At 38.5% G+C, this 10,259-nt stretch overlaps 1 pseudogene; it reads left to right on the top strand.

Moving 5' to 3' along the window:
- Positions 1 to 584: 584 nt before the first annotated feature.
- LOC143389610 (protein lin-28 homolog A pseudogene) lies at positions 585 to 1,217 on the top strand (annotated as a pseudogene).
- The last annotated feature ends 9,042 nt before the right edge of the window (positions 1,218 to 10,259 follow it).

The raw sequence follows: 10,259 nt of genomic DNA, 5'->3' as shown, positions 1-10,259 counted from the left end.
CCATGAGATCTGTGAAATGTTTGATGATTATTTGGGGAACTATGGCCAGACATATTTCCAGGCTCTGAGAAAAAAAATAATATAATCTGTGCCTTGAAATTAGGAGAGCCCAAAGGAGGGGAAGGGAAGAAGAATATTAGAAAATATTTAAATTGTGCAATTTAAATACTACTGCACAGATATTTTAGTACATATGAATAATGTAACAGGTGCCCACAGAGTTAAAATCATATGTTTACAGATTAATGAAATACAGTTTCCATTATATATAAAACAATATTTAAAAAAATGATTTTTAACAATTCATGTGCTAAACAGTTTATGTGTGTAGATGATCACATTTGCATGATTGTTATATTAACAGATTTATTATATTATTATAAAAACGCATCACATTCAACCCAAGGAATATGAAAACAATTGAGAATAGTGGAACTAATTTTATTTGAATCTTTAAAACACCATTTTTTAGGAGATGTAAAGATAATACAAGGCTCTTCTCCGAACCACCCCTTTGCCTGCGGACTTCTCTGGGGCCAGCAGCCGCCCGACTAGGGGTCCGGCCACGGGCTCAGCAGACGACCATGGGCTCGGTGTCCAACCAGCAGTTTGCAGGTGGCTGCACCAAAGCGGCGGAGAAGGCGCCCGAGGAGGCGCTGGCGGACGCGGCCTGGGCAGCAGACGAGCCGCAGTTGCTGCACGGTGCCGGCATCTGTAAGTGGTTCAACGTGCGCATGGGGTTCGGCTTCCTGTCCATGACCGCCCGCGCCGGGTCGCGCTCGAACCCCCCAGTGGACGTCTTTGTGCACCAGAGTAAGCTGCATATGGAGGGCTTCCGGAGCCTGAAGGAGGGCGAGGCAGTAGAGTTTACCTTTAAGAAGTCTGCCAAGGGCCTGGAATCCATCCGTGTTACTGGCCCTGGTGGTGTGTTCTGTATTGGGAGTGAGAGGCGGCCAAAAGGAAAGAACATGCAAAAACGCAGATCCAAAGGAGACAGGTGTTACAACTGTGGTGGGCTAGATCATCATGCCAAGGAATGCAAGCTGCCACCCCAGCCCAAAAAGTGCCACTTCTGCCAAAGCATCAATCATATGGTAGCCTCATGTCCACTGAAGGCCCAGCAGGCACCCAGCTCCCAGGGCAAGCCAGCCTATTTCCGGGAGGAAGAAGAAGAAGTCCACAGCCCTGCCCTGCTCCCTGCAGAGGCCCAGAATTGAGCCATAGCGGGTGGGGGCTATTCTTTTGCTATCAGGAGTTCAAGGAGCAGGCATCAATTGGCAGAGTGGAGAAAGTGGGGATAAGGGTGGGTTGGGGGTAGCTGGCAGTGCCAAGTTTCTCAGGCCGGGGTTCCCCGCATCATCCCATCTTCCCTTTCAGTGGGGGGAAGGGGCGAGGCAAAGGAACTCCAACCATGCTCTATAGAAATGCAAGTTAGGGCTTTCGGGCAAAGCCACCTTAAAACCTGTGTGCTTTATCTGAGTCTTCACCCCAAAACCTCTAGCTTTTGAAAGTGGCCTGGATGATAGGGAGGTTGTTTTCCTTTCAAAGAAGGAAATGTAATAATATTTCCCTTGCCAGGGCATGAAACAGTTAACACAGAAGATCAGATGAATGGACCCAACCCACATTCTGTGGGAGAATCTCAGGAGCAAAGCAGGGTTTTCACATCTTGTTTCCTTCCTCATAATCCAATCTTGGGATATAGTGCTGGAAACTGTCCCAAGTCATGGGTCGTGAGGATAGGCAAAAGGGGTGGTTGGGGAAACAGCTACAGACCCACTGCTCCTTGCTCACTTCCACTCTCTGGGCCAATGTGATTTTATTTATTTGCTCCCTTGGATAACTGCACCTTGGGTCCCACTTTCTCCAGGATGCCAGCTGCACTATCTGTGTGCGAATGACGTATCTTGTGCATTTTAACTTTTTTCCCCCTTAATATAAATATTCTGGTTTTGTATTTTTGTATATTTTAATCTAAGGCCCTCATTCCTGCACTGAGCAATCTCAGGGATAAGGCGGCAGCAGCTCCAGGTCTGCACAGCAGGAATAATTTTTGTTGTTGTTTTTATCACCATGGAGAGCAACCATTTGGAGTGCACAGCCTATTGAACTACCTCATTTCTGCCAATTAGAGCTCACTTTTCTGCTATACTGTCCTCTTGAAACCCCCTCCACCTTAAATGTTTCATAGGAGACTAGGTTTTAATTGAGTTGCCCCATGACTTGATCTCCTTGTACTGGAAGACTGGAATTAGTCTAAACAAAAAAAAAAGTGGTGCAGAGAAGTTTGAGAGGTGGGGGCCCAGAGAGGAAGCCAAAGTAAAGTGATGGTTGTCTAATGCTAGGGCATGGAACTTGCTTTACAGATCCATCCTTCACCAGATTAGCCTAGGCCTACCATGTACAACAGGGTGTATATATGTTTTTGTTTTAATTTTTTTTAAAAAAAAGAGAGTAAGGATGAGTTCAAAGACTAGTACCCTTATCCCACCCTGTGCTGTACTAGGAAGGCTATATGAATAAAGGGCTAAATTCCTTAACCTTCCAAAACTCTTGGCTTCCAGGGAGACCCATAGCAAGGACTCTTTGTGGCGCCCAGAGCCAGTGTCCTGCCCTGCTGCAATAATTATGAGTAGTGTCAAGGTAGCTAAAAGAGGAAAGAAAGGGGGTTTTGTTTACATGCTGTGAGATCACCACAAACCTACCTCACTGTGTTGAAACGGGATAAATGCAATAGAACGCATTGGGTGGTGTGTGTCTGATCCTGATTTCTTGTCTCCCCCAGATGCTGCCCCCCTCTAGTTATTATATTTGTCTGGGCTTTGTAGGACTTTACTGAGTCTCTGAGTTGGTGATTGCTAGGTGGCCTAGTTTGTGTAAATATAATGTGTTGGTCTTTCTCCATGTTCTTTTGGGGTTTTATTGTTTACAAACTTCTTTTTGTATTGAGAGAAAAATAGCCAAAGCATCTTTGACAGAAGGTTCTGCACCAGGCAAAAGGATCTGAAACATAAGTTGGGGGGTCCTCTTCTTTAAATGGGGGTCTTAAACCATCTTTTATGTTCCTCTTTCCCTGTTTGCTATTTTGGGCCAGATCTTCTGTCCTAAAAGCCTGACTCTTATCCTACCTTCTTCCTCAAAAGAAAACCTACACACACATTTAATCCTTTGAGTGTCTCTACAACTCTTAAATGACTTATGCAGAATTCCTAAAGAAGCTGGGATCCCCTGCCCCTTGTTCCTAACCTCCAGAGTCAAGACCAGCTCTTGATGCAATTCATGCCAAATACCACACTACTGTTTGCATGGATCAAACCTACTTAATCTGTAATTCTAAAGTAGAGAGAAGCAATTGGGGGCTTTCCACCTACAAAGTGGGGTCAGGAGACCAGGAAAGAAAATATGAATGTATGTTCAAGTCACTCAGGAACTTTTATTCAGGTGCAAGAAACTTATGTCAAAGTGGCCACAAGATTGTTTAATAGGAGACGGACGAATGCAGCTCTGTGTTTACTGCTAGAAACCAAAGCTTTGTGTGAAATCTTGAATTTTATGGGGAGGGAGGGAGGGAGGGTGGGAAAGTGTGTATCTGTCTGTTCTTTCCCTGATCTCTTCCCCTCATTCCTGAAATACAGGAGACTAAGCCCCCTTGGGCTTTGGTGACCCCCCACCATTGGGGTGTTTTATATTATGATTTGATTTTGCTGTACCCAGATACTTTCTTCCTTTCCTATTTTCTAATCATTTTATAACACACATGCTGACTCTTCCCTTTCTTCTCCTCTCCCTGGGAAAATCAATGAATAAAGACTTATTGGTACTCAAAAAAAAAAAAAAAGATAATACAAGGCTTAATGATTAAAGCCTTGAATTCTTTCATGAGCTTAATTATATAATTGTTCTCTGACTTCTATATAAACACTTGAATGCTCTGTAGAGGAGAATATTAGAATTTCCTAATTGAATCAGAATGAGTTCCAAACACATTGTTCTGTATGTATTGTGTGTAATTCTTTTTAAACAACAACAAAAAAAGATTTATCATCTACAGTATTCTTTGATCCATTTAACAGTTTGCTTAGGGAATGAGGCATGTGACCATTCAAATGTAGAATTCGTATATAGTTTCTGGAAGTTTCCAATAGGTAAAATCACCCCATGCTCAAATGAGTTGCATATGGACCTTTCCATGCTTCAGGTCTCCCAGCCAGGGTAGAACAAATGCAACAGTGCTGGAGGTGGCTCAGACAGGTGGTCCTAAAATGTGGGCATGCCGAAGTTCCTTAATCAACACCAAAAAGCTTTATGAAGATGGGCAGATAGCTCTAAAAGTGAAGCAGTACCTGTCCAATCTGGAGCTGGAGATGGATGAGGAGAGTCTTCACATGATGTTTCTGTAGTGTGAGCCAGCAACCAACACACGTGAGTTTTTCTGGAAATGGTTGCAAACTCTGACTACAATGTGTGTTTGTTTCCTGTGCAGTGACATGCATGGTGACAGGATAAGGCCCAGTGTAGACAAGTAGGTTTCTAGTCCTCAAGCGCACTAACCTTTCCCCTGTCCTTGATGAAGTCTTTGTGTCCAGCTGAGTTAGTGTACAGAGGACAAGACGATGGACACACTCAAGTTGTTTGGTTTTATTCCACTGCAGCCAGTAGTCATTTACAGGAAACATGGGCAGATGCAGTTCAAATTTGCATTGCTTGTTTTCTTACCAAAGTACTCACAAAGCAATGTGCAACCTGAGGGGTTGGGGCCTCACAGGTCAGAGGGCACAGGACTGGATGTTGTACTGTCATGTATATCCACAGCCCATATGGTTCCCAGACACATATTCAGCTGTTATTTAAAACAATAATGCTACCACCGAGTGGGCCACAACTTAGCCTGAGGTGTAGGTCCTCAGCATTTTAAAAGGCTGGCCTAACTATGAACCAGACTTGATAGATCACATATGTAGTTAGTCCTGGCTACACAGGAGGACTAGGGGAGAAGATCATGAGCCCAGGAGTTCTAAACCAGTCTGGATAACAAAGAGACATGTATTTCTTAAAAATAAAAAATAAGGACCTCAGGGTTGGGGATGTGGCTCAAGTGGTAGCACGCTCTCCTGGTATGCTCAGGGCACTGGGTTGGATCCTCAACACCACATAAAAATAAAATAAAGATATTGTGTCCACCTAAAACTAAAAAATAGATATTTTTAAAAAAGAAGGACCTCAGAATATAGCTCAGTGTAAGAGCGCTTGACTAGCATGTAGAATTCCTTGGGCTAGTCTCAATCAATGCCCACTAAACAAAGGCATTTTTCATTTAGAACAATAATAAATGTACAAGTTACACATTTAGTAACTTAATTTTTCTAGTAATGAGTTTATGCTCATATATGATTTTTCAACTAGTTTTGCCTTATAATCAATGAATTGTAGAAATATAGTCACAATATTTTCAGCTATGTGATCTGTGTGGAAGTGATTATGTTTCTTTTTTATTCTACTATGGTACTGGGGATGGAACTCTGGGCCTTGTGCATGGTAGGCATGAAGGTGACTTCTTTTTATTGAATCACTGATTGTGAAACTTGGGAGCAATGAGAATACATCTATTGCCTGAATGTTAAACAGCAAAAAATATTTTTAATTTTTCCCATTGAAAATAACTCATCTAGGGCTGGGGTTGTGGCTCACGGGTAGAGCACTCACCTAGCATGTTTGGGTGCTAGGTTCAATCCTGAGCACCACATAAATAAAATAAAGATATTGTGTACACCTATAACTAAAAAAAAATGTTAAAAAAGTAACTTATCTACTGGCTTAGGCCCTTTATATGAAAGTAAAACAAGTAAGTTTTATGTAATGGATTGGTTCTCTTTTTCTACATATATGTAGAAGGAAACAATGCTAATAAAACTAAAGAAATTTTAAAAGGGGGATGGATAGCAAAGAGTTTGTTTAGATAAAATTATTTGACAGTAATGGAGTTCCTGCATTCTGTGAGTTGGACATTATTAATGTGTTGGAGCACTCACGAACTCTATCCTTTCCCTGTTCCTCTTGACCAGCAAGTATCTTGTTGAGTTTTATGGGAATGTGAGAAAAGAACACCTTTACTTGACATCAGTCCTCTTTTAAATATTTTGTGTCATTCTTCCTATCTGAAAAAATCAAACTACATGTGTCTTCATTGCTGTTAGTCTCAACAGATATGTATTCCTAAATTCCCTGCTGGCTGACTTCTGTCTCCTGTGCTGACATTTTTATTTGGAAGATGATCAGTCTTCCTTTTAGCTAAAAACAGCTTTTAAGCCATATTTTATATAATGCATGTGTGCCTACATATGAAGCTGTCTCCCACTTTCTATACAGAATATCTCAATATATTTTAGCTCATTTTGGATTTATGAAATTACATGTGCTTTAAAAATTACTTGACATCTTATTATGTTTAGTATAATATATTTAAAGCAATGTTATATAAAATAGTAACTTAAAGGTAATAAGAGGAAATTTTCCCCATTCTAATTAATGAAATAATTTTATTTCAAAGTAAAATTTGACTTCTTTATTTCTGAAAAATAATGTTGAGCCACTTTAAATCCTCATGCTACTGGATCCTGCAGTGGCCCACCCCTCTGCTGAGGTCTTCTGTCATTGTCTCTATGACACAGTGTTTTTGCATGGTGTCTCCTGCTCCTCTTTCTTGTGCTTGTTTAAGTATCAGCTCTTTCATTCACTGTTTGAGAAAGTTCCTCTTAACCCTTGCCCCTTTGATTTTCTCCATCATTCCCACTTCTTTACAGCTATCATTTCCATCCATATTATAATAATTTTTAATTATCTCTCTTATGATGTTCAATGGAGTTTTTGCCCTCCCTCTGTGAATAGACTTGGAAATTTTTTTTGTATTTCTTTTTAATATTATTCTTATACTTAATAGAATTAAATTAATAAATATAAAATCATTCTAAAATTTAAGGTTTATATTGGCCCTGTGTATAAAAGATACTCTTTATGTGAAAATTCCTTTTAACTAATTTTGATCAAAAAACATTAATACAGAAAAAGAGCTCTTTGGAAACAAAAAATACTGATGTTCCTGATTTATATTTCCACTGTGTTAATATGGGTCTTGTGTTTTAGGCAATATAAATATTCTCCTTATATGGATACTTTCTTATGTTAAAATAGATGATAATTTTCTTCCCCATAACTCTCCATGTCCCTTCCTCCTCCTGCCCTTTAATTTAAAGTGTAGGTGTCAATCATTAGTAAAAGAGCTAAGAATTAGTTTTATTTCAAGGAAGATCTAAAAGGTTAATCAAATATTAGATTTCACTCACTCAACAAATGACTGCTTTTCTTTGTATATATTTCAGGCATCTGTGCATTTTGTGTGGGTGTCTGTTCTAGGCCCTTGTTAAATGGTGGATATGTCTCAATTCATTTCTCATCTGATTGTTAGGTGGTAGTGGAGTCAGCTAAGATGTTCTGGCTCTGAGTATTTACCAGTACCTCCTCTTCTCTCGAGAATGAAAACAGTAATTAGAAAACCAAGGCATCACTGACCCATGGGATGATTCCTCTCTTTCCCACCCCAGTTTTGCTTCATCTCAATAGATGAAGGAAATGGGAGAATTCCTCCAATGTCAGGTGTTCCATCTGAATGATGATTTTTCTAAGCAGTGTTTTCTTTCATATTGTTTTTTTTTTTGTTTTGTTTTGTTTTGCTTTTGGTTTGGGTTTGGGTTTTTTTTTGCAAAATTTCAGGGAGGGATTTAAATTTTGCTTATTAGAATTTGTAGTTTTTGTTTATAAAAAGATATTTCATATAAGAATATGTTAAATCTTTTAAACCCAGGTGTAAACTCTAAATGAGTAAGTACCTGATTATTATATAGTTGGAAACATACTTCAGTTAGGAGCACTTACAATACATATATATATATATATATATATATTCTAAATATTTATACATAAAAATAATATATTTAGGATATGTATCTACTGTGGTGTCCTTAATACACTATAGAAAAGAAAAAAGTAAATCCTGAGAAAGTTTGCTTTTCTTTTCTATTCAACACATCAAAACAAGCCTCTTCCTTGATATTTTCAGAAATATTATAGTAACAAAGGAGATTTAAGGATATGGTGAATCTGGAGAATTATGTGGAAGAAAATTAACTATTTTTAATATAAGAATGAATCCATAGAAAGAAAAGATTTTGATTACCTAAAATGTAGTCTCTTTAAAAATAACAACAAAAGATAATCAAGACTCATATTAACATAATGAAAAAATAAATCTGGAGTATCAGCATGTTTTATGTTTTCAAAGAGCTCTTCTGCATTAATGTTATATGATCTGTTTAGGACAGGAAATGGAGATGTGTTGAGGCATTTTACAATGATGGTCTTGGGGAAAGTACACCTTGTATCCTAAACAATTATCTTTTCATGTGGTTCAGCTAACACATTCTTCAGTTATTTATGCATTTCTTTATTTAGTTGTGATTCAAAACAATACATTTCTTTTATTTATTTATTTATATTTGTGCTGAGGATCAAACCCATGGACTCACACCTGCTAGGTGAGCACTCTACCACTGAGCCACAACCCCATACTGCTAATACATTCTTAATGTTGAAAAATGAGTAGCAAAATTCCAAAGAGACACTTTTCAGGTGTTATTTCTTATTGTTTTTGAAGACAATCTTCAGTTGAATTTTTCTCTGCTGCACTTATCACTCTAAAAATTAAAAACAAGATTAATGACTTTGAAGTTTGGAAAAAATCTCACTTTCAAGTCTACTCAGTTGTTTTTATTTTTTCCCAATATTGGAATTCAAACCAGGCCATGGGTATATGCTAGGCAAGCACTAATGTGTTTTGTCTCCAGCCCAATTTCTACTTTTGGTAGGAAGGGTGATGTGGATTGAACTCAGGGGATTTCAAACACTGAGTCACATCCACAGTATTACGTAGTATTTTATTTAGAGATTCACTGAGTGGCTTAGCACATCACTTTTGCTGGGGCTGACTTTGAACTCATGATCCTCATGCCTCAGCCTTCAGAGCTGCTGGGATTGCAGGTGTGTGTGTAACTGCCCCCAGACTGAGTGTCCCTTTATGGGTTATAATACTAGTGTAATTCAAAGCCAAGGGAGCTAAAATACTCAAGTTATGCCGTGGTTTCTTCATCATTTCATAGCTTTTATGACAGTATAAATACACTTATGACAGTATACATACACACACACATACACACACACACACTCAAACACAGATGTATGTGTCCCTTTTTAACATTTAATTACATGATTTAGCTCCATCAGATTAAACACTTACATTAATGTTGTATTCACTTTGTTAATGAAACCCTACTTCAATGGTGATAATCCAAGGCTACTTTCTTTGTTGCTTGTATTTGGTGAACTTCATTCTGATGTTGTGAACCTAGAATGTCTAACTTATGTCGTTTTATTTCTCATGCAGGTCATCTTTTGGCTCCCAGTGGTACTGTATATAATTTTTCAGATTCTGGTCACAGTGAAATTTCTTCATGATCCAGTCTTCTCAGCAATTCTTCTTTTGACTCTGTGCCAATCTTGCTCTACAGGCATCCTGTCAGCATTGTGGAAACAAACTTCAGTGTTTCAGGACAGAATGGTGGACCATGACGAAACCCCATCTACCCCTGAGGGTAGATGGCTTTCCTTAGCATTCTTTCACATTCCTTCTTCCAAGTCTCTGTTAAGAAGGAGTTCCATGTGGACTATTAAGTATGGGTGACAGCATGCTATAGACCTCTTCCTTGATGTAAGCTGCTTTCCTTAAGTATTTTTGTATTTACATTTGATAAACAAAAGTTTAGACATTCGAGTTTGATGACATCTGCTGTCTTACCTGCAAATACCAAGACTGATTTAAATGGAAAAGTGTTCCTTTTTTCCCTGCAAATTGTTTTGCTTCAAGTTGTGATAACAATTTAATGTTTTCAAAGTGTGCGCTTTTTTATGTGAAAGATAAAGGAATAATGAAATTGATTTTGGAATTGTTTTCAAAACTTCAAATTAGTGACATATGACTATACTACTTCCCTAGAGTCTTGAAACTTTTACAAACACCCCTTCCCAAACACGCTTGAATGTGCACATATTCACACATAAACATTCACAGAATTTTTATCACTCTCAGTAAACACCTTTAATTTCTATTTGGGTAAATCTGAAAGAATTAAATTTAAATATTGATTACAATT

Source organism: Callospermophilus lateralis, unplaced genomic scaffold (assembly GCF_048772815.1).
Source record: "Callospermophilus lateralis isolate mCalLat2 unplaced genomic scaffold, mCalLat2.hap1 Scaffold_63, whole genome shotgun sequence".
Lineage (NCBI taxonomy): Eukaryota > Metazoa > Chordata > Mammalia > Rodentia > Sciuridae > Callospermophilus > Callospermophilus lateralis.
Note: the sequence above shows the minus strand (reverse complement) of the source record. Positions and strands in the feature narration are given on the sequence as shown.